The sequence below is a fragment of the Cupressus sempervirens genome, chromosome 4 (assembly GCF_028749045.1).
Source record: "Cupressus sempervirens isolate cs-2001-9-10 chromosome 4, ASM2874904v1, whole genome shotgun sequence".
NCBI classification, from domain to species: domain Eukaryota; kingdom Viridiplantae; phylum Streptophyta; class Pinopsida; order Cupressales; family Cupressaceae; genus Cupressus; species Cupressus sempervirens.
In genome coordinates this window covers 163304694-163328442 of record NC_143121.1, presented here as the reverse complement: position 1 = coordinate 163328442, position 23749 = coordinate 163304694, and the positions used below count along the sequence as shown (strand labels likewise).

The 23749-nt window shown below is 34.4% G+C and overlaps 1 long non-coding RNA gene and 1 pseudogene across 2 annotated transcripts in view; one reads left to right on the top strand and one right to left on the bottom strand.

Moving 5' to 3' along the window:
- Positions 1-23749, bottom strand: part of LOC149560486 (cysteine-rich receptor-like protein kinase 10) — a 278263-nt pseudogene that overhangs the window by 8342 nt on the left and 246172 nt on the right. The window contains exon 6 of the transcript XR_016363694.1: positions 4632-4789. The product of XR_016363694.1 is annotated as a cysteine-rich receptor-like protein kinase 10 (transcript). The remainder of the gene's footprint in view (positions 1-4631; positions 4790-23749) is intronic.
- On the top strand, positions 319-2113 carry LOC149560489 (uncharacterized). Its single transcript, XR_016363693.1, has 3 exons — positions 319-696; positions 839-904; positions 996-2113. It is a non-coding gene; the product is annotated as an uncharacterized LOC149560489 (long non-coding RNA).

Below are 23749 nucleotides of genomic sequence, written 5' to 3'. Positions count from 1 at the left end.
CACAATTGCAGGCTCTGTTAAGCATGAGTGCAACACAAGATACATCATACAGATCGGTCTCCTCAAAGCCATATCTTCAACAAGACATGGACCAGTTAAGTATGAAGAGTACATTGTCACCTCCTACATAAATCTATCACTGTCACACTTGCTTTCATAAATCACCTTCTACTTCAACTCCTTGATTACTATTCTAACCTATTCCCTCTATTCTATTGTAGCAAACTAGACAGCACCAAGCAAGAGAAACACAGCCTTCAAAGCACCTATACAGGAAGGAGACAGGAAAAACAAAGGTATAGCTACCAAAGCCCATATCTATAACTTATGCAATTCACCTCCTTTCAAGGTAGGTTATGGCAAACTGAATCATGAATTCTAACTTGTTTTCACACTGCTATGTTTTCTTTGCCTGCATGCACAGGTGTTCCAAAACCATCATCTCAATGCCACATGATTTTGATCCTGCACTGAAATCAGCATCTAAATGGTACAGTAAATGAATCTTACTGAATACTAGCATGCCTAGACATATTGTAAATTTATGTTCCACACAGTGTTCTTATCATTTAGCTCTATTGTCTATTGTCCTCTACACACTAACACTCAAGTTTTCTCTTTCTTTTGTAGGTGCACAACAAAGAAGGATACAAATAGTCAAGCAAGTAGTCCCTCACAAGAGCCCCCTTTAAAACGGTAACAAAATAAAAATTACATAAGTGTCTTTTACCAAGCTCTTCTTTTCCTATTTGTAGTACCATTATGTTGTTTCCTTGTTGCTCACTACTGTCCATACTAATGTGCAATTTTCCATTGCCTTGTTCTCCTCATTTTACAGCTGCTGTAAATATAGGGAAACTAATTACCATACAAACAGGGATGCAACTGGCTTTGCTGAAACCCGGTAAGAGCTCACAGTTTCACTATCCACTTCATGCTTTATACAATCTCTATAAAATCTACTGCTTATACTTTTCAGTTCTCTCATGTCATAGACAATTAAGCATGGCAACCCCACACAGCGAGCCTATTAGACCGTCTCCACTACACAGCTACACAGATAAACGGTATTAATTTACAACATTTTGCACCTATCCTAGCCACAACAATATTTCCCGATCTGATATAGTTCTTATTGCTTTCTCCATTCTACTTTCTATCTAACAAATAATTTTGCAGGAAGAGGCCACATACCCTATCTCTTCAACCCGAAAAAGCAAAGAACGATACAAAGCAAGTCTACTCATTCTCTCTTCATCCTCACCTAGCTTACACTTTCTTTCCTATATAATTCCCTACCTTTATAAACATTCTCACATGCTTGCATTCCCTCTTCTATGCAGTCTGCAAACCAGAAGCCTACAAAGTGTGGCACCACAACGGTACACCATTTCAGACTCCACAAGCATTTCAAACATGTAACATACTCAACTACTTTCATTGCTTATAGTTTGCTAACTTTTATTTTGATAGGGAGCTAATGAACAAACGGCCATGCATCCAACACCCTACACCACAAACTGAAGACAGCCACACAGAACAAAGGTATGTTATCATTGCCTTCAGGGTTAGTTTACTCCTACTCGCAAAGATGTTTTCAATTAGTTGCAAGATTTTTAGTCCTCGATTTTAGCGTATTCTTGTACACTAATCTGAGAGATTTACATTGTAATACATGTATAGAAACTTTACAAGCCCCTAGAGTATTATAGGAGATAACACTACACATCATTCACAAAGAGCCCTCTAGTTAGACCCAGACACAATTGTAAATTTGAGCAACATGGTTTAATTGTGTAGTCACATGTGCAATATGAACTATATATCTCAAGTGCGAAAACAAAACAAGCAGTTGTGCTTTCTTCTAGTGGTGACATTAACTTTTTTCCCAGAAAACCGTACAAGATTTCTTTATAAGTTTATTTCAACACACAGACTTCATACAGTCATATATATATATATATATGAGGCTACCAGTCCCATTCCTACTATGCTAAGCTTGAAAGAGACCCTAATATCTAGAGTAATTGATAAGTGAGTTACTTTTCAACTTTTCATACTACGAATTTGTGTTCTTGTGGATTGTAATGATTTATTTGGACCCACTGCCAACATGATTTTGACGAAGAGGGGAATTCAGAAATTCTCCCATACATTCAAGGTTGAACACATATTTAACAATAATCCAGCTCATTTACTGTTAAGGCCATATAATTTTTAGATTAGTAAGTTTATATCAAACCACCTTTTCTCTCACCAAGAGGTCCAGCCTGCATAGTTACATTCTATTCTTCCTTGAAAGAAATTAGTTCTTCCTCTGTGTCACAAGAAGATGGCTGTGGAAAACAAAGCTACAAAAGATTGTCGCAAGTGGCTAACGGCAGAGAAATTGATTTCTCTATATATAACAATGAAATGTACAATGAATACAAATATAATCAGTTTTCAAATTTGACAATATAATTCACTAGCAATAAAATTTCACTCCAATTCTGTGTTCTCTTCTCCTCATATTCAAAAAATATGTAACCTTCTTCCTCTATCAATCTCTTCATGTTCTCTAATTTTGTATCTTTTAATCAACATGAATATGTCATCTTCTTCCTATGTTTCCTTGATGATTAGTTCTATTTTTTAATTACATTTCCTATATTATATTATTTCTAGTTTTACATTTCATATACCAAGAATGTAAACACAATTTAATATGCTCTAAAACATACTGCTAACATCAGCATGAATTTTCTTCCTCTTCTTCTCTTCTTGCAGCTTGACCTCAGTACCTCAACAACCAAGCTCCATTCGGGATCTCTGCAGGAACTGGGCTGGCTTAGTCTTTGAAGGTGAAGTCTTGGTGATCTATGGACCAGCTACAAACAAAAACCCAAATACACAGAGCAGAGCAGAAATCGTCCATGTAGACCTTGTTGATGAAAATGGCCAAATGACAATTACAATGAACATCAGTAATGCTTTGATAGACAACTTCTTTCCACTCTTAACAGTTGGTTCCAGCATTCGAGTTACTAAGTTTGCTGTGCAAAGCAAATCACAGTTTGAACGAGGAGATGCAGCCTGCTCTATTGCGTTGACAGGCAACAGCAACCTCACCACTATAAAACCTGTTTGCAAGCACCACCGCTTGACACCTGACATGACAATTGCTCACCTACGAGACCTTGAATCTATCTACCCTGTAGGCTCCTTTGGTGCTATTGCCACAAGCTACCACAATAATAGAAGACACCTAGGAGTACATGTAAAAGATGGCGATTCTCAGTACGACATGGCCACGGTAAATGTCTACCTCCCTATTTATTCAAATTTAATTCCCAACCTCTTACTGTGGACTAACTAATTCTTACCTTGCTTTTATTCACTAACTTCTACATTTCCAACTTATGCATTTCCAGGTTCACGTAGCAAGCACCTATACAAATTTGTGGGCTTCCCTCATCCGCCTGATCTCTACATCAGACATGCCCCTAGTCCTCTTCAAAAATTTCGTGCGTAATGCTGCACATGGTTCACCAATCATCCGACCATCACAGTCTTCATTCGTCGAACAACTTAATGATGAATGGACCAAGAACCACCTCAAGAGTCTCGCCAGATCCAATCTGCAGGCAAGTAGGAAATCCTGACTCTTTTCAACTCCAACTGCCTTCAAACTTTCCCATAAGTGAAACAACTAATGCTATTGTGCTTTCTTTTGCAGGTTGTAGGCACCCTCAAGGCCAGAAATACTCATTTGGAACCTTACGAGATGTGTTGCAGTACATGTCATCGTCCCTTGACATTTGACAGCTCCGTCGACCTTGACTCTGCCGACTGTACACACTGTCAAAAACCAGCAAAGCCTACATGCCGCCACAATCTGTTATGCACATTGCACAGACAAGAAGGAAACATTGACTGCACTTCACATGGAGATCTCCTAAACCAACACTTCCCAGAGATTACTGCCATAACATATGAGGACTACCAAAAAAACATTTCAAAAATGGTCTACGCTCTACGGAAGCTACAACTATATGGCACATTCACACTGGCTATCAACAACACTATTGTCAAGATAGTTAAGCAGTGATTTCCCCTTGCAATAATGCACTAACTTGTACTTGGAAAACACCCATCTCCCTACAATTCACAACTATCACTTCTGTATTTTGCTGAGCAATCTGTTGCTCAGGACATTTCACCTTTACTTTTGTATAGAACATGAACCAATGGTTTTGTGTATCGTCACTAACAACAATATGTATATTTAGCTCATATTTAACAACATTATATGCTACTTATTATAGACACAAACCCATGACTTAATCTGAATCGTCCTTGCATTTTGCTGTATATTACAACTTGCACTTATTAATTTACTCTTACGCTACTTTGGGGCACTCAGTGTACTTTTCTGCTTCACTTTGGTTGTCTTCAATTTGCTCTACATTACAACTTGCAGCTATTTTTAGCATCTTTCAGCTACAACTCTTATCTGTTTGCACCTTAGTTTGGTTTCTATTGTATCTGGTCTTTTGCATTTTCAGGCATAAATTCCCTAGTTTCTTTTTAATCTGGATTTTAGCTTTTTGAAGCTTAAATTTTAAATGTTATTAGCATATGGAGGCAACCTTTCATTTTTCTCCATGCAACATCTTAGCAACCTTGCAAGGTTTCTGTGCTGAACATTTGCCACCAATTTAACTTCATTCATAAACTCTGTTTTTCCTTGTGTAGATTTGGCATAAAGTTTCTTTACTGCTATCAAATTTTCATCTCTAGTTAGTCCCTGAACATAAATGACAGATTTAGAACTACCCATGTGTTGTTAAACTAACTCTAATTTAGACTAGAATTAAGTGTAAAACTACCTTGTACACAGCACCAAACCCTCCTTGTCCAAGCTTGTTGTGGTCATGGAAATTTTCTGTGGCTTCTATCAATGCTTGTAATCTAAAGACAAATTTATGCTCGTGCATAAGCAACTCAGACATACGGGATAATTCACCCCTTTCTGTAGCATTACAAAGCAATAAGAGTAAAATGGGTAAGCTTAGTCTATTCATCACACTAGACCACCACAGCAAGAGGAATATTGAAGTAGAAATGGATTTCAGAGTGAACACCTTGGTTGGTTGTAGGAGTAGTTATTGCCTTTCCAAACAGGGCAGATTTAACTACTTTTCTCCATACAATCAGACAAATAAATAGCACCAGAATGCTGCCTCCCACAAAGCCTAAAACTACTGGTAATGTTTTTGAGGACTTCTTTGTACAATTCAGTTCAATAATTAGGATTGTGGCCAGTGGCACTATAATATTTTAAAAAATGAACATTAGAATAAGATAATTGAGATAACTCCATTCACGTTAAAGAATTACATCTGCTCATAACTGTAGCATCTAGCTAATGGCAAAAACATAAAATAAAATATAGAAGAGGTTGAATTTTTAATATCTTATTAAAAAGAAGTTCATAAAATATTGTATATGACATGTTAATGACAAGTTAAGATTCTGACTGTAGAATGGCTTTTGCATCTAAAAGATTGACCTAGCCATCCAATCAAGGACCAAACAGAAAATATTAAATAGTAAACATTATGAAATGGACTGAACATGCTTCTTATAAGTTAGCTATTACTTTAATCTAAATTGTAGATTTATATAATAGTAAACTTTGACTGAAGAACTCTCTTTTTGTACTTAGAATGATGAAGTGTGATCTGTTTTCTAAATCATCTACCGTAACACTCTTGATAATTTAAGATTAATCTACTTATATAAAAGGAGGAAACAAGAAAAATAACTCATGTAACATGTAATTTGACCTGAAATACAATACAACATCTTTATACAATTACCTACTCAAAAACTGCTTCTCATTCCACTAAAGATTCCCATGAACAAGAAAAAGCTTGAATAGGTAGAGGAGGCGTTCATACTTTTTGATGTGGGAGGCAGGGGACTAATTTCCTCAGCTGAATGAGAAGGCAACTCAGCAGAGTAATAAAATGAGTACACTCCATATCTCGCCATGCAGCAGCGAAACCCTTGTTTGCAGGGACGTAAGCTTTGTTGAACAGATCCAACAGAAGGGTTTTGATTTTGGACTGGAAAGCGTTAATATCGCTGCCGATGATCTCCCCGTTCGACACAGAAACTCCATCAGTATCAAGTATTGAAAAGAAATTAGTGCTGCCATAGCGCAAGAAGCAATCATCCAACCATATTTTCCCGCCTTTGTCGTTGGGGAAAAGCTTTTTAATAGTGTTATTGGGTTTCCGCATACAGTTTGAGCATGTCTCTGCTGTTATATTTCCAGTACACTGTACCAAACCGTAGACCTTATTCGGAGGTTGGCAATGGGAAGAAGTGTTAAACCCTAAATGAGTCCCCTACTTTCACCGATGGTAGCATCTATTCCAGAAACTTGAATCTAGTTATCAATGATTTGTTTCAAAATGCAAAAGTGATGAAATCCGCAAGGAAGAGCGGCGCAGTGTGGAAAGAGAGCGACAAAACAAGATAAAATTCCTGGAACATCTTGTGGCCGTGTGCAACGAGCGCAAGTGCATTCCCAAAACTTGGGCTGCTTTTTACGAGATTGTTAGGCAACAGCAGCTTCAGCTTCAGCTTCGACCTCCTTCCTTCCCATTTCCAGGGACTCATTTTCCCTCCTCACCTTGAGGCAGAGGCAGAGACATGGGCGATTCTTCTTCCTCTCCCCGCTGCTCTTTTGGATTCATGCTCACTTGTTCGTTTGTTCCCACCACCATTTCATTAGTTCTCCTTTTCTTCTTCTTCTTCACATCCTCCTCCCTCCTCCTCTTTCTCACGGGAGGCCTCTGGTCTTGAGCAGCATCAGGAGGACTGAGATCATGATTTAGAACCTCCCTTTCCCTTTCCCTTTCTCCACCTTGATGATGCTGATGCTCTGCATCATCTACTGCTGCTGGAACAGCAACAGCAACGGCAGCTTCAACCTCCTTCCTTCCCATTCCCAAGGACTCATTTTCCCTCCTCATCATCTCCTCTTCGGCATCAACATCTTCTTCCTCTCCCCTCTGCTCTTTTGGATTGCCCACTTGTTCGTTTGTTGCCCTAGCCGCCTTTTCATCGCTTCTCTTCTTCTTCTTCTTCACATTCTCCTCCTCCCACCTTCCCCACGCTTGTCTAGCGAGTGTGTACACAATCTGCTCATGAGGCTCGAGCCCACCTGATTTCTCATCCTCCGCCTTCTCCTTCAGAGTGTAATACTTAGCCTCCAGGGATCTTTTCTTATTCTAAAGCTGGGCATTGCTGTAACCATCCTCGAAATGAGACGTAACAATCTCATAAAAATTGGGAATGCACTTGAGCTCGTTACACACAGCCACAAATGCTCCAGGAATTTTATCTCATCACTCTCTTTCCACACTGCGCCGCTCTTCCTGCCGATTTCACCACTGGTGCATTTTGGAACAAATTTTAGAACAAATTTCTGGAATAGATGCTACCATCGGTGAAAGTAGGGGATTCATTACAGGTGTGATATAAGTAGGTACAAATGACTGAAAGAAAGTCGATTGAAACTAGGTAAAATAGTAGGATTTGGAGGGGCAGTTAATCTTCGACAACGAAAAAAGGGGGAAGATATGTACTTCATAATCCATTTGATATTTGCTCAAACCCTCAAAGTTATAGGGTTTCAATTAGGTGAGACTTCTCAATGTCAATTAAATTCGGTAGTAAATATCGAGGTAGAAATTTCAACTCAAGTTTGGACTCAAAGTAATGTCCCCATCTTTTTAGCATCTCATTGGAGTTCTTAGCCAGGCTAAGTAAAGAAATAAGTATAATTTTTTAAATTAATTTCTTATAAAATTATTAAATAAATTAAAATATGATTTATTTAAATATTTTAATATTATTATAACTTTCTAATCATAAAGTCATTTTAATATTATAATGTGAGAATATGTCTTTTATTTCATATTGGCTAGGGAAGTATTTTACATCAGAAGTGTTTGATAATATTCCTTGAGAATGACATCAGAAAATTTATAGCAAATTGGGCAAAGGATATTACAAAAGTCTAGTAAAAATCTAAGCTGGCACTGTCAATTGAAGTCGGGATGAATATTAAGTAATCTTATTTATCATAAAGTTTGCTTAAAATAGTTTTATAAATAACTAATATAAATATAAAAATTTATAAAATTATATATGTTAGATAGTATTTAGTATTTTTAAAATATGATAAATAATAATAAAATTATTCAAATTAATAAATTGTTAATTTATTAATATAATAGATTGAATTAAAAATTAAAAATACTTATTAGTACAGGGAAAAGAATAATTTTGATAACATAGTTTTGATATATAAATTTTGTGAAATAATTTGGGTGGAAACTAATTTAATTAAAATTAAAATTTATATTCATTTTTATTTTTTTTTTGAATAAAAATTATTTGATTTTCAAATATGAAAATTAAAAAAATCAATAAAAATTATGAAAAATATTTTCTTAAAGGGATTGACTTTTTAACTTTTACTTATTTTGTGTTGTTAATAACATTTTTAAAACATGTTTATATTGTGATATTACTATCACGATTTAATTGTGCAACTTTTAAGTCAAACTCATTGACTCATGTTTCATGAGTAATGATTCACATAATTAGAACACTTAGCACTTAGCACTCATTTGATCTAGGTGGTGTTCACAAGGAGACTTTAGAAATATTCAATTAACAAAAAAAAAATTTGTGATTGGTTGACTGATTTTAAACTGATAAAAATATTAAGTAAAAATAATCTACAAATATATTAATTTCATTGGATGTGCTCTTAGAGACTTTTAGTAAAATCAAAATTTACTTCTTGGCATCCCACTCATGGAAAAAGAATAGGGAAAGAAAAACTCAGTCTAAATAAATTAGTTTAAATAAGGATACTATGCCCTTTAATTTTTTTTTAAACCAATTTTAAATTAATTCAAATAACCTACCACTTTAGCTAGGATTATGCTTTGTTATAACTAATTGTCCATTAGATAACCCTTATCCTATATAATATTGTAACATTAATCTTCTCTTTTCTCGGTATCTACATATATTCTCTCCAATCATTGTGTATGTTGATTTCAAGATAAGAGATTATGTACATGCACACACACGCACATGCACGCACACACACACACTTTTGGCACCCTACAATTAAATAATCCAAATTTGATAGAATTATTTTTTATAATTTATAATTTTATTGGTATGTCATTTTTATTAATTATAACTCATATATATTAATATTTAATGTTATCAATTACTGTGGTTTACAATTTCTAAAATGAATTCTTTGATTTTTGACATAACTAGTATTATATCTGCCACACATCACAATTTGTTCATATGAATAGAATTTTCTTTTTAGAGACTCAATTGACAAAGTGTTTGTGTGAAGGTTATCATTATTAATGAATTTTTTGTGGAGGAGCATCTTGTGTATAAGGGAAATCTTCCATCACCCAAAAATATTTTGTTTCTATTTTTTTAATAAGGGTTGTTTCAGTGCAAAGATGTTATTTGTGGAAGCTTGCTATTGTTTTTAAGTTATTCATATGAGCTTAGAATGTTCTAATTTCATAGGTAGAGTTTAATCTCCAATATATTGGCCTATCGATGGAGTTTCATTGCAATATCATATGTATTGGTGAAGTTATGAAGTCTTTTTGGTATTAAATTTTGAGCTCAATTTTGAAGGCCTAAGAGCTCCCAAAGCAAGTTCAAACCATTTTCAATAAATGCTTATGCAATCAAGCATTGGAGATCAGGAGTTATCATTTTTGAAAAGAGGTTATAATAGCCAATCAAGTCTACGATTAAGAAGCTATGACCTATGGAAGTTGGGCTACCTAAATTTGTAATTTGAAATTGTTTTGAGTTGACTCTATGTGATAAATATGAAAATAAAGTAATTTTAGGGTTGGTTGGCCTCAAGGATTAGGTTGAAGTCTATAACCTCCTTGGGAAATAGAAAATTGCCCATATAAGAAAGACCCATAGGGTTGTCTAGGGAAATTTTGGGTGGTTTTTCAAGGCTTTTTCTTATTGGATATTGTAGGGAAAATGCCCATGTGGCTTTGCATATTTTATTTCTAATATTTGTAATTGCATACTTTTAAAGATAATAAGAATCATATTTCTTGTTCTTGTAAATTGTTGTTATTTCTCTAGTTATGTATTTTTGGCATTAAGGGAAGTAACATTCATCAAGTGGTATTAGATCAAAAGCTCCTAAGTCTGTAGGAAAATCATCAACTATGAGTTAGTTTACATTGAGACCATGGTTTAGGTTTTCAATGATAAGTGTAAAACTTACTCCAAGAAGGGAACGTGACAGAAGAGTTAGGGGTGTGACACTTGAGGTTAGAGCCTCTGAGTGACAAGCATTAACATTGCAAGAAGACATTTGTAGATGGATGAATCTTGTAGCAAGAGATGAAAGTGAGAATGATTTCATGGAAGAAGGAAATGTTGATCATGAAGGAGAAGGTAATGTTATGAACCATGAGGAAGAAAGAATTTTCAAGGTCATTTCCAAGATTGGGAAAATACATAATATTGAGGTCCTCACATTAATGGGAAATCTTAACCTAGAGGAATTAATCAACTAGATCAATGAATTAGAAGATTATGTTAAGTAAGAAGATATTGAGGATCCTAATATGGTCAAGATGGGAAATTTTGGTTTGAAGGGGCATGCTAGGATCGAGTGGCAGGAGATTCACTTGGAGTGAAACAACAGAGGAAAGGATAAAATCACAAGAGGGGACTAGATGGTAGATAAATTGAAGTAACAATTCATCCTTGTTGACTATGATCTTGATGTAATGAAGAATATGTAAGGGTTGAAGAAAGCAGAAAGATTTGTTCAAGAGAAAATAGAAGAGTTCTATCAAGTCTTCATTATAACATGCCATGCAGAAGTTTACAAGGAGAATGTTATATATTACCTTAATAGTTTGAGGCTAAATATATAGGAAGAGTTAAGTCTATTCAAAATTAACCATATTGAAGTGGAATACAATTTTTCCCTGATGATAGAGAGAAATTGAACACAAAGTTTGAGAGAGGGTAAATTGGAAGAGGTCATGGTGGAAGATCTAGTGGATGATTCTATGGAGGTCAAAATGAAGATCAGAAGAAGGGTGCAGCCAATAATAGTCACAATCATAGGGGAATTAATTTTAGTTGTTTCCATGATCAAAATAATAGGTATTGAGGAGGAAGAGGAAGAGGAAAAGGACCTCAAAGAAGTGATTTTGTGGAACATGTTTTCAGTGTAGAGAAGAAGGTTATATGCCTTATGATTGTCCTCAATTTGAAGGAAGGATAGATAGGATAACTAAATGTCAAGTCAAATTGATACTGTGGATGAAAATTCCAAGTCATCTCATTCTAAAGATGTTGATAGTAGAGAAGTTCTAGTTGATAGAAGATTCCTTTTGAGTGGTGAGGATGAACTTGAGCAATGGAGAAGCTTGACTCACATTAGGTGCAAGTGTAGGAGAAATTTTGTAAAGTGAATATTGATAATGTTCACACTTTCAATTTGGTGTTAGAGGAGATGATCATGAAGTTAAAGATCAAGAAGAAAAAAACACCCATGTCCATACTAGATTACTTAGGTGAAGGATGACCACAAGATCATGGTAAACAAATAGTGCCTAGTGAAGTTCAAGATTGGGGGCTACCTTGATGAGGTACTATGTGACATCATACTTATAGATGCATGTCATAAGATGTTGGGTAGGTTATGGCAATTTGACATGCATATGGTATAGGATGGTCATGTGAATATGTATTCTCTAACAAAAGATGAAATGGAACATAAGCTAAACCATTAAAGGACATAGAAGAAAAGGTATTCAATAATTCCATAATATATTTTGTGGATAAATAAGTTAAACAAGGTATGAGACATGCGGAATAGGCACCATGATTTTTTTTGAAAAGTGCACATAACATGATCTCCTTAGGTGTACTATTGATCAAATTTGGAAATTAGTCTTAGCTCATTACCAAGCCAAAGAAAAAAAATTAAAAATTAAAATTTGAAATAATACAGTCATATTATGCTTAACAAAACAAAATCCTATTATTAAGAACTAAAAGAATTGCTTCTAGTTCTCCATAACCCCATTAGTTTATGAAGAACCAGAAGCAATGAGAGTGAGATATATATATATAGAGAAGGGGGTGAAGCAGTTGCGAGAGAGAGAGAGAGAGAGAGAGAGAGAGAGAGAGAGAGAGAGAGAGAGAGAGAGAGTTTATATTACTCTATAATAATTCCACAAGACTTGTCACTTCTATATTTGAATTTTTTTGTTTGAGTGCATGTGCACTAAAGACCTTTTATCAATTCTTGGCATACTTGTAGATGGTGAGTAGTCATCATCATCATCACCTTACAAAGGTTAACACACATATCTTACTTATTTCCTTTGTTGATTTCCCCTTCCTAGCTCTTCATGCAATTATATATATAACTTCTATTATGTGTCCAAGAAGCTCTTCTCAATATTTTCCATTAGCCAAGTGGTCTTTTTCTCTTAATCCTGACAAATTGGTTATAGGTTTCAATCTTAACATAATTCATAACCAAATCCTATATAGCTATTTTTCTCCTTGATTGCTATAATATTTTATCATGAACTGAACATTTCATAATTAGTTGATATAGAATAATAGTTTTCTCTTGGCCAATCCTTTAGGCATATGATTGATCCTATAGATCCATATAAGAGTTGAAATCTAAATTTGGTACAAGAATAGAAGTAGATCTCCAATTTTAAAACTTCATCACCTAATATATTTTTAATTTTGAATGGCACCATTTGATATTTTTTGTTGGCAACAAGAACTTTTGAAATAATAATCATTTTAAGGCAGACATTTCCCATCATTCTCATAAGATGAAGGCATGAACTTCTTTCTAGTTGTTCTTTATCTAGTCATTCTTAAAGGAATAGAATTATTACCAGCTTAATCTTCAAAGAATTGAGTGAGCTTTCTTTCTTGTTTCCAAATGCTTTCCTAAAACTTTGCAATCTATTGTCCCATCTGTCCACAAAATTTGGTGAAAGCTACCATGTTAGTGTAGATTTCCTAGCTGATGTCCTAAAATTATGTGGTGATGTGCTTGGCCTAGATGATTTGTTATAACTATGTGGTGCCCTATCTTTCCTAGGTAATGTCCCATAACTTTTCCTTCCTAATATTTGATGTCTTCTTGGTTGATATTACCCAAGGGACTCTTTAATTGGGAAAAATCCTAAAAGGAAACTCTCATCTTGTTAAAAAATTTGGAGGTTCTTATGCTGGAGCATATCATTAATTGCATCAATATCAAATACTATGATGCATCAAATCTTTAAAATCTCACATAAACCTTCAAAAATATTTAGATGTTCTGATGACAGGCCTCTTGAAACTACCTCAAGAAATTCAGTTGCCAAGCACATCTTTTCCATTTGGTTGTGTAGATCATATTTTAGTATCAAAATCCTCTTGATGTCTTTTTTCCAACATATACAAGAACATATAGCCATTGTAATGTTCTCTTTCTTATCATCTTCAATTATTATTGTCAAAGTGTACATAACTGTCAAGGGTTTATCAACTTCACAAGCTATAGACTCCAAAATACCTCTAACAATTTGATGTCTTCCATCTGTTGATAAGTTTAATGATGGATAACAAAGATATCCAAGGATAATCATATAGAGACCTTATCCTACTAGAAGCCTGTGCAAATAGATGATAGTTGAAATAGACACCTATTTTTTCTCTACTATATGTGATAGATTTTGAGCTCCAAGAGTCTCATACATTGATAGACTCTGATGATTCCTGAGATTGTTTAGACTCAAAAGACCTAGTTAATAGTCACCTTGGTTGCAATTAACACATGATATCCATGTGAGCCTAGATGTCAAATGATGATGGTGAATACTCACCATCTACTAGTAGCTCAAGTAATGATGGGAGGTCCTCAGTGTACATGTTCTTAGAAATAATATTTTAAGGGATCTTATGGGATCTTAAGGGGTTCTAATCTCCATTTTGATACATTATGACCCCGCATGACCCCTTTCAACATATTAGACTCAACTAATCTATTCTTTCTCTTTCTCTTGCCACTCTGAAAAATTTTGTGAATTAGGATTCAATGGCACTATATAGGATAATGATGGATGGATTTCTATTCCCTCCAAATATAGTGGTGGTGGTATATTGACAAGCTTTGATTATTCCTTATATTTTTGAGACCAGGAAGACCTAGTAAACATTAACGTTGATTTCACTTAACACGTGCTATGCATGTGAGCCTATGTTAGCAAGAACCTACAACTACTAGATTGACAGGGAAACATGTGATGAAGAGGGAACCTACAACTATTGGACTATCATGGAAAACTTGTGATGAAGATGACACCTGCAACTACTAGACTATCATGGAAAATGTGTAATGAAGACAACACTTACAAGTACTAGGCTGTCATGGAAAACCTGTGACAAAGATGACACTTGCAACTACTAGATTGTCATAGAAAATTTGTGATGGAGATGGAACTTGCAACTAATGGATTCTCATGGAAAACTTGTGATGAATATGATACCTCCAACTATTAGAATTTCATAGAAAATTTTATCTCTGTTGTTTCAAATTTGGGGGGGGGGGGAGAGAGAGAGAGAGGTGGGGTGGGGTGGGGTCAGGAGGGTTGAGCTTGGGACACGAGTTAGATACTAAAAGAGGGGGTTAGATATAAAGATACATGAAAGAAAGTTAGAGTGTATGTGATAATATCAAGAGAGAGAGAGAGAGAGAGAGAGAGAGAGAGAGAGAGAGAGAGAGAGAGAGAGAGAGAGAGAGAGAGAGAGATATCAGAGCCATTTAAGATGAATATTATTGTAGATTTCCTTGTTTGTCATGGTGATGCATCCCTAGCTTAATTTCAAACCCTTCTTTCTACTATTCTTGACATACACACAAAAACCCATCACTAAATTTTCCTACATGATAAAAATAAAAGAGAAGATTGAGTAAAATGAATTAAAGTACCTTAGATCCTTCATGGATATTATCCATCATTTATTTAGAAGATGATTTATCTTCTTGCTCAACCACAAGAGACTCTCTCATATGTCCTAACATTACATTGTATTACTGCATTCCAATCAAGTTTTCCCTATAAGGTTCACCATTTGGATGAACAACAAACTAAATGATTCGAAGACCCATAGTATGAGTTCTAGAAGCTAAAATTCCATTCATAGAATTGGTGTTTGAATCTTTGTATAAAACCCACTATACATTGTCTCTCCACCACACTCTTTCTTTGTATAAAACCCAATGTGCATCATCCCTCCATTCATTTATTTGTTGAAATTAATCCATTTTTAGGTAGTTTCTTCGTCAATTGGGCCTAATTAGGCCTATTAGACCTCTGAATAATTAACTATACTTTTACATAAACATAATGCAAATGTGTTATGTCTAGTAAAGTCATACTAGACATATCACAATCATGTTACACCTACTATAGTCATATTATATCTAGTATAGTCATACTAGACATAACATGATTGTGTTATGCATAGTATGACAACTTATTCATACAAAGAATAATGTGATCACGTTTTGTTAACAAAAAAGCGTGATCATGTTTAGACTTGGTAATAGGCTTGTTTGACTATCCAAAGTCTTGGGTTGATTTTCTCTCTATTTTTTGTTGCTTTAGACATTTTTTCAACTTGCAAGATCAATTCTCATCTTTGAATTCATCAAGTTTACAAATGGTGAAGTGAGTATCTCTAAAATTTCCACCAATCTCACAGATTTTATTACCTTTCTAACCATACTTTAAAAAAAAATTGACAAGATTAGCATTGTGGAGTTATTTTTCTATATCAATGTATTAACTATCTTGACCATCCTCTCAGACATATTTCTACCATGTTTTTATTAAATTTTGATCTACTTAACCAAATGGAAAATAAATTACATATTATGGTTCTACACTTGATTTTATACACTTTTTTTTTAAGTGTTGATTTTAGATTATTTTAATGCAAGTTATACCCAACACATGAAGAGGTACCAAAATTTTAGGATGGATTCAATTCAAAAAATCATAGAAAAAAGAACTACTCACTAGAGAATTATGAAAAAAAACACAACTTCTAGATCTTACCCTTGCCTATTATCCTACCAAAGGGCTTTTCAAAGTACTAAATATAACTATATATTTTGAGCACATGGAAACACTTATGTTATGTTTTTTAGAAAAAAAATAGGAATATTTTTCTATGCACTTGGGGTTTGACCCTCTTAATCTTATCCATTTAAAAAAAAATGTTAGTAGTTTAGAAACTAGATTCAGAGTACTACAATGTGTATATTTGACACATTTTCTCATTTTGAGAGCATGACCCTCAAATGGGTCTTCCAAGATCTCGTTTACTTGATTTCAAAAAAAAGGTGCTCACTTATACCCCCCTTTTTGCACACATCTTGGTGCACACACACCCCATGCACATATGTATTTTTCTATAATTCCAAAGGATGGTAAAGAAGAAATAGAAGATGTACCCATAAAAGTTTTAGATTTGTTGGATGATTTTATGGATATTGTATCCATTAATGTGCTTGATGAATTACCACTAGTAAGGAAGATCAATCACCAAATGGACTTGATTCTAGGAGTCAATTTTTCAAATAAGGTAGCACATAGAATGACACTAGTAGAAAGTGAAGAGTTGAATAGGCAAGTATGGGAGTTTTTGCAGAAAGAGTTGATTCAAGAGAGTCTTAGTCCATGTGTTGTACCAAAAATATTAGTGAAAAAGAAGAATAGAGAATGGAGAATGTGTACAGATTCTTGGTCCATCAATAAGATCACAATCAAATACAAATTTCCCTTACCAAGGATGCATGATATCATGGATGTTTTTAGGAGAGCTATGTATTTCAAAGAGATAGTTTGGAAGAGTGGATATCATTGGATTTAGAGAATAGAAGGAGATGAATAGAAGAGTTCCTTTAGGACAAAAGAAGGATTGAATGAATTTTTCATCGTGCATTTTGGGCTGGCCAATACATAGAGCACTTTCATGCAACTCATGAATGAGGTATTTTTTAGTAGACCGATGAATGAAGTTGACTAAGAAATCACTACTAATATATCTCTAATCCAAGTCATGAAATAATATCATAATACTATAAATCCAGTATCTCTAAAACTAGCCAATATAGGAAATTATCCTAAAAGAGTTTGACAATCAAAATAGAAAAGAAAACTATGGGTGAGCATTACAAATTTGTTGTTACTTTCTAACCATTGTATCAGTTTGAAATCCTTTAATCAAGATTGACATAATAGTCATTTTTTAATACTTTAAACAAGGTTAACCTTACAGTCATTTTTAAATCCTTTAATTAAGGTGACATTCTAATGAAATATTTTTAAGTCCTCTAACAAGGCCACTCTTAATAACGTGATTAAATCATTTAATAGGGTCATACATAAAAGTGTGTATTGTAACCTTTAACAGGGTTGGCTCCTAATAGAGCTCATTTTAAAAGAGTGAAAATATTAGTGACATGTTGCTGGTGGTTTTCCCAAATTGGGTTTTTGTGTTAAATTATGGTGCCATACTTGTGTGGATGCTACTTTAGATAATTTATTGTTAATTTTTTACATTTTGCAAGTTTTTTATTATTGGAATGGTGGACTGCAAGTTTTATGTTGCTAATATATTGTTATAGAGACTAAGATACTTAATGTTTAGATCTAACTTGGTTTAAGTGTCTAAAAGTATAATTGATACATCTATACCTGAGGATAATTGATTTAACCCCCCACCCCCCTCAATTATCATAAATCATTCTAAAAATTACTATCAGAGCTTTGGTACTTCTAGAAGGAAAAAAATGAAGGGACTTAAAGTTAAAGATCAATATGTACATGAAGGAGATACCCAAGGCTAACGAGGAAAACTTTCCTGCATGGAAAATTATGATGAAGAAACACATTGCTGGTATAGGAGATTCACCAATATTCTACTTGGAGAATGATTGTGTGGTTGTACCTACACCTATTACAACCAAATAGATTAAGGAGAAGAAAGGACACAATCATTTAATGTTGGAGACTACATCTGTCTTAAGCTACTAAGAGTTTGATGACATAAAGGAATGCAATTCTACAAAGAATATGTGGGAAAATTTGGAAAAGATCCATGGCAGAGATAAGAATTTAATTAGACCCAAATCAGAAATCTTGAAAGGAAATTTTGATGACATGAAAATGATAGAAGTTGAGAACATTACTCAATATGTTGAAAGAATCAAAGAAGATGCAAATACTACTAGAGGAGATGATGAAAAGATTAGTGATGAGATTGTGATACAAAAGGTATTAAGAACTTTACTTCCTATTTATGATATTAGTATTTCTACAATACAAGAATTGGGATGTAGTCCTAGTAATGACCTAACATTGGATAGTCTGGTTGGTAGACTTGCTACTTTTGAATTGTCAAAACTTTCAGAATCTCAATTCCCCAGCTATTGAATCTTCTCTCAAGTCACAATTGGTTTTGCATAAGTTTAAGAAAAAGAAAGGAATGTGTGAAGCCAATGAAAGTAGATTTTTTGATGATTATCTTGAGGATCTTGAAGCATTAATGGCTAGGAGACTACATCGAGGTAAAGGAAAATACAAAAGTAAACTTTGTGTAATCTATTTTTCATCCAATAAAGTTGGCTATATTGTTGCAAGATGCCCTAACTAGGATGACAAGGATGAAAGGAAAGACAATAAGTTCAAATGAAGAAGAGATGGAAAAGACAACAAAGGATACAAGTCTTACAAAGGAAAAGGTAAAAAGTCTTGTTTCGTTGTTAAAGAAGAAAGTGATAGTAATTCTAACAGTAATGAAGAAGAAGTTGTTAATGTTACTATCAAAGATGATATTAATGAAGATGAACAAATTATAGTTGTTCCATGTGTGAGTAAAGGTGATAGAGGGATAATTGATTGTAGTTGTTCACATTGCATGACTACTGATAAAAGTAAGTTTGAAAACTTAGAACATTATAAAGGAGTTAGTGTTAAGTTTGGTAATGATGCACCATATTTTGTGAAAGCTAAAGAACCTATAAAATTAACTAATAAGATCATATGAAAATATTCTTATTGGGTTGAAGGACTTAACTACAATTTGTTGAGTGTGGAATAGTTGAACAGTTCAGGCTACAAAGTTGAATTTGTGAATAGGAAGGAAAATATTTAAAATGGTTCAGGAGAATTGGTTAGAAGTGGAGACAAAATCAAAGGTGATTTATTATATGTAGACCTATCTAATGACACTTGTCTATTTGTACAATGTGAAGATATATGGTTATGGCATAAGAGGCTATGCCATGTGAAATTTGATAATTTCATAAGTATTAATAAGATGAAGAGAGTATGAGGACTACCTAAATTTTAGAAACTTGATAATGTGATCTATAAACAATGGTAGTTGGGGAAAATGACAAAGTCTAGTTTCAAGAGAAAAACCTATACTTCTAATATTTTTTTGAATTGGTTCACACTGAAGTTTGTGGACCTTTTTTTGTGCAAAGCTATTATGGTGACAAATACTTTATTTTATATGTAGATGACTACTCTAGAATGATGAGTATGATTTTTCTTAAAGAAAAATCTGATGCATTTCAAATGCTTAAGTGATATATGGCTAAAGGTTAGAAAGAAGTAGGTAAAAGATTGGAGTCTCTGAGATCAAATAGAGAATTTGAATTCATATTTGGGAAATTCAACACATTCTACAATGATGGAGGAATTAAAAGATAGATTTCTGCACCTAGGATCCCTCCACATAATAGTATAAAATAAAGGAGGAAAATATCAATCATGGATTGCATGAAGACATTGATGAAGGAAAAGAATGTTGCATCTAAGTATTGGTGAGAAGTTGTAAGTACATATATTTATACCTTGAACTAAGTAAAAGTCAAAAAAGTTACAAAGCTTACACCTTTTGAGATATGGTAAGGACATGCATCTAATGTAAACTATTCCAATGTTTTTGGATGCAAATATTATATATTGAAAGACAATAGAAATAGAAAACTTGATGCTAAAATTGATGAAGGCATATTCTTAGGTTATTCCAGTAAGAGAAAAATATATGTGTTCGAACTCTACCACTATCAAAGTTATGGAAAGTGCAAATGTGAAAGTTGATGAATATGTAGACAAGAGTGACATTCATTGTAAAAAGGAACCTAGAGATTATAGAAGCTTTATATACATTGATAAAGGTGAGCCCAGTACCTTACCCAAACTTGAGAAGAAAGTTGTTGAGAAATAGTAGCTAGTACATGTTGAGTTATAGCCATAGCCTATTGAACATTGGGAAGTACACGTTGAGTGTTAGATAGAACCTGTCAAGTAGCAAAAAGTGATTTCCAAACAACTAGAAGAGAAATTCAAAATACATTAAGTGTAAGCTACTATCAACCTACAAGATGAACTTGAAGTAGAAGAAAGAAGAAGACAATCCACATTAGTGAAGTATGTGAGAAAACATCATGCACATGATGAAATAATTGGAGACAGAGACTTTGGAATTATGACAAGAAAAAGACTAAGAAGTGACACATGTTTACTATGTGAATTTGAGCCTAAATAAATGAAGGATACTTTGGATAATGAACATTGGATCCAAGAAATGAATGAAGAGGTTGAAAAAATAGAGAAGAATAGAACCAAGTCACTTGTGCCTAGACCGAAAGACAAGAATATTATTGGAACAAAGTGGATATTTAGAAACAAGATCAATGAAAAAGGGGAAGTAACAAGAAAAAAAAAGGCTAGTTTGTGAAGATGTGCACATGAAGAAGGAATTGTCTAAGGGAAAAATTTTCCCTTGTTGCAAGATTGGAAGAAGTAAGAACACTACTTGCATATGCTTCTTACAAAGGATTCAAAGTATACCAGATGGACATGAATACAAAGGAACACATTGTTGATATATTCACAAAATCCTTACCTAAGGATGCACATGAATATCTAAAAGTTAAACTAGGGGTGATTCCCCTAACTGAGGTTACTTAAGCTATGATGGAGCTCTGCATCAAATGCATTTATTAGAATATTTTACAAGTTGATGTAGGACACACTTTAGGACTTGCCTAAAGTTGTGAAGTAAGAGTTACAAGTTCTTGAATTAGTTATAAGCAAGATGATAGAAGAACATAGTTTAGAGAAGTGACCAAGAGATATTTACATGTTAAAGATGTATAGGAAAAAGTTACCTAGTGATGGTATTGGAGTGTCTTTGGCATTGTTATTGAAGAGAAAGAATCTTATGTAGTTACCATATGAGGAAACAAACTAAAAGAGATGTTACAAAGAGGCAGAGTGCATAAAGAGATAAATTGGTGAAAGGTGTTTCCATCAATCATAAGAGAAATAGAAGTTCAAGAGATGTATATTAAAGAGGGAGCTAGTTGATTTCATGTTCTTATATGATAGAGGGAGTCTATGTGTTGTTATATCTAGAGGTGTTGCATATCAGAGCTATGTGCATGAGAATCAAAATGAAACTAAAAGTGAGATTTTTGGACATTGAGATAATAATCATAATGAAACTAAGGATATTAATAAATATGTGTAAGAATTTGGCTTAGGCCAGAATTCACCCAAGAACTAAAGAACTCAACACAAGCACACAATAGACCAAAATAGACAGAGTATGATCAGAATGATGATATTCATTCAATATGCCAACTTAGCCAACTTGAGAGTACACTAGGAGTGCCTGCATATAAAGGCCTCAAGAGAGCTTCTAAAATGCATAGAAGTTAGCAACATGATAAGTCATACAACTAGGCACATGTCCACCAGATATGGGTTATCCTCCATTAAGCACAGGATTAAGTGCGATGATGTGAGGATAAGCCTACAATTGTGTAGCACACAAATCAATGGTTTAGACAACATGTACTAAATGAGGAGTGTAGATAACTGTGTTGTCAATATGACAACTTAGTGAATGATGCATACTCTTGTGTTGTAGACACCATGTGCATAATTACAGTTGCGTAACTCAATGAGTGTACACAAACTCCTAAGTGTCTCACCTAAATAAATAATAAAATAATGCATTAACCTAAGTAAACTTAAGTAAGTGTAATAAGTAAATACTTATTTACACCAACACCCCCCTTAAGTGCAACTTAGGGGAATGCCCTTAAGCTCACAAAATCTAGGATGAAATGCAATATGGGTCCCAACTACTAGGCCATGTTATGTACCCATGTACATAATGATATGCAAATCTCTCATAAAGCAGGGAAAGAGGGAAAACCTCATGGGAAAAACCCTCCCCCAATAAGAGAGATAAAATTATGTATGGATGGATGGAGTAATCAAGACCCCACCATTATGACATACATCTAGTATATACATAAGAGAATGATGAGAAGAGGAGAAGAGACAGGATGGGCTTCCCCCCAAAGAAGAATGCCAAATAGTGACTGCTCCAATGAAGAAGCTGATCCAAGACTGCAAAATGGTGTTCCTCCCCTTAGGAAGAAATAATGCCAAGGGTACAAATGAGACTCTTCTGCTGTGTGTGGAAAGAATCCCATGGATAAGTGATTTCTCTGAAACCTACTCAACTGGTTGAAGAACCTATCCCAAAGAACTGTCTATCTCTGCAACTGATGAAGAACCCTACTGCAATTGTTGATCATAAGTATCCACAATCACTTCAACTTGTGAGGATCGATCATGTAGAGAATGAACAAGAGAGTCAGATGGGTCCCTTGTGACAATTGAAGAAGGTAATTCTGCATCAAGAAGAAGAGGCAGATCATCAATACTATCCCCCAAATCTGTCACTGAACCTGTATCTAGAAGACTGGATGTACCTTGTTGTTCTGGACCTATCACTATGGCAATGTATGCATGTGGACTAAATTGATAAAGTGACCCCTCATTGCAACTATCAATGGAACCCCACATGTCTGAATCTATTGAAGCACTATCGTTGAAATCACTATCAATTTCCACACTATATGATGTGCGAAAAGGAGTAGAGGACAAGCTGGGTGAACTTTCCTCAAAATGTAAATCCTTCTCCACAAATATCTAATGTGTCTTAGGATCTAGAAGTCTATATGCCTTCACACCATCTTCATAACCAATGAAGTTACAAGGCTAAGATGAATGTGCCTTGCATCCCTTGGAAGATCTCTTTGCCCATGCATGACAACCGAAGACTCTGAAGTGTGTCACAATAGGTTTTTTGCCGCACCATGCCTCAAAAGGAGTTTTTCCATAAGGCTGGATGAGGAGAACAATTAAGAATGTGAGTGGCGCTGGAGATTGCTTTGACTTCTAATGATTGATCTAGAGACTTGGCATGGATCGTGCAACTTGCCATAGATTTAAGAGTTTGGATCCGCAATGGTGCAACATCTGTCTTATGCAGACTAAATGGTGCTGGAATTTGAAGATCAATGCCCTCATGTCTACAAAATTCCATAAGTCTTCTATTCACATACATGCTTCCATTGTCCATGCGGAGAATTTTGATGGCCTTTCTAGATTTCTGTTCTACACGAGTCTTGAAGTCTAGAAATTTGTCCAATACTTCATTCTTACTATGAAGAAAATAGACC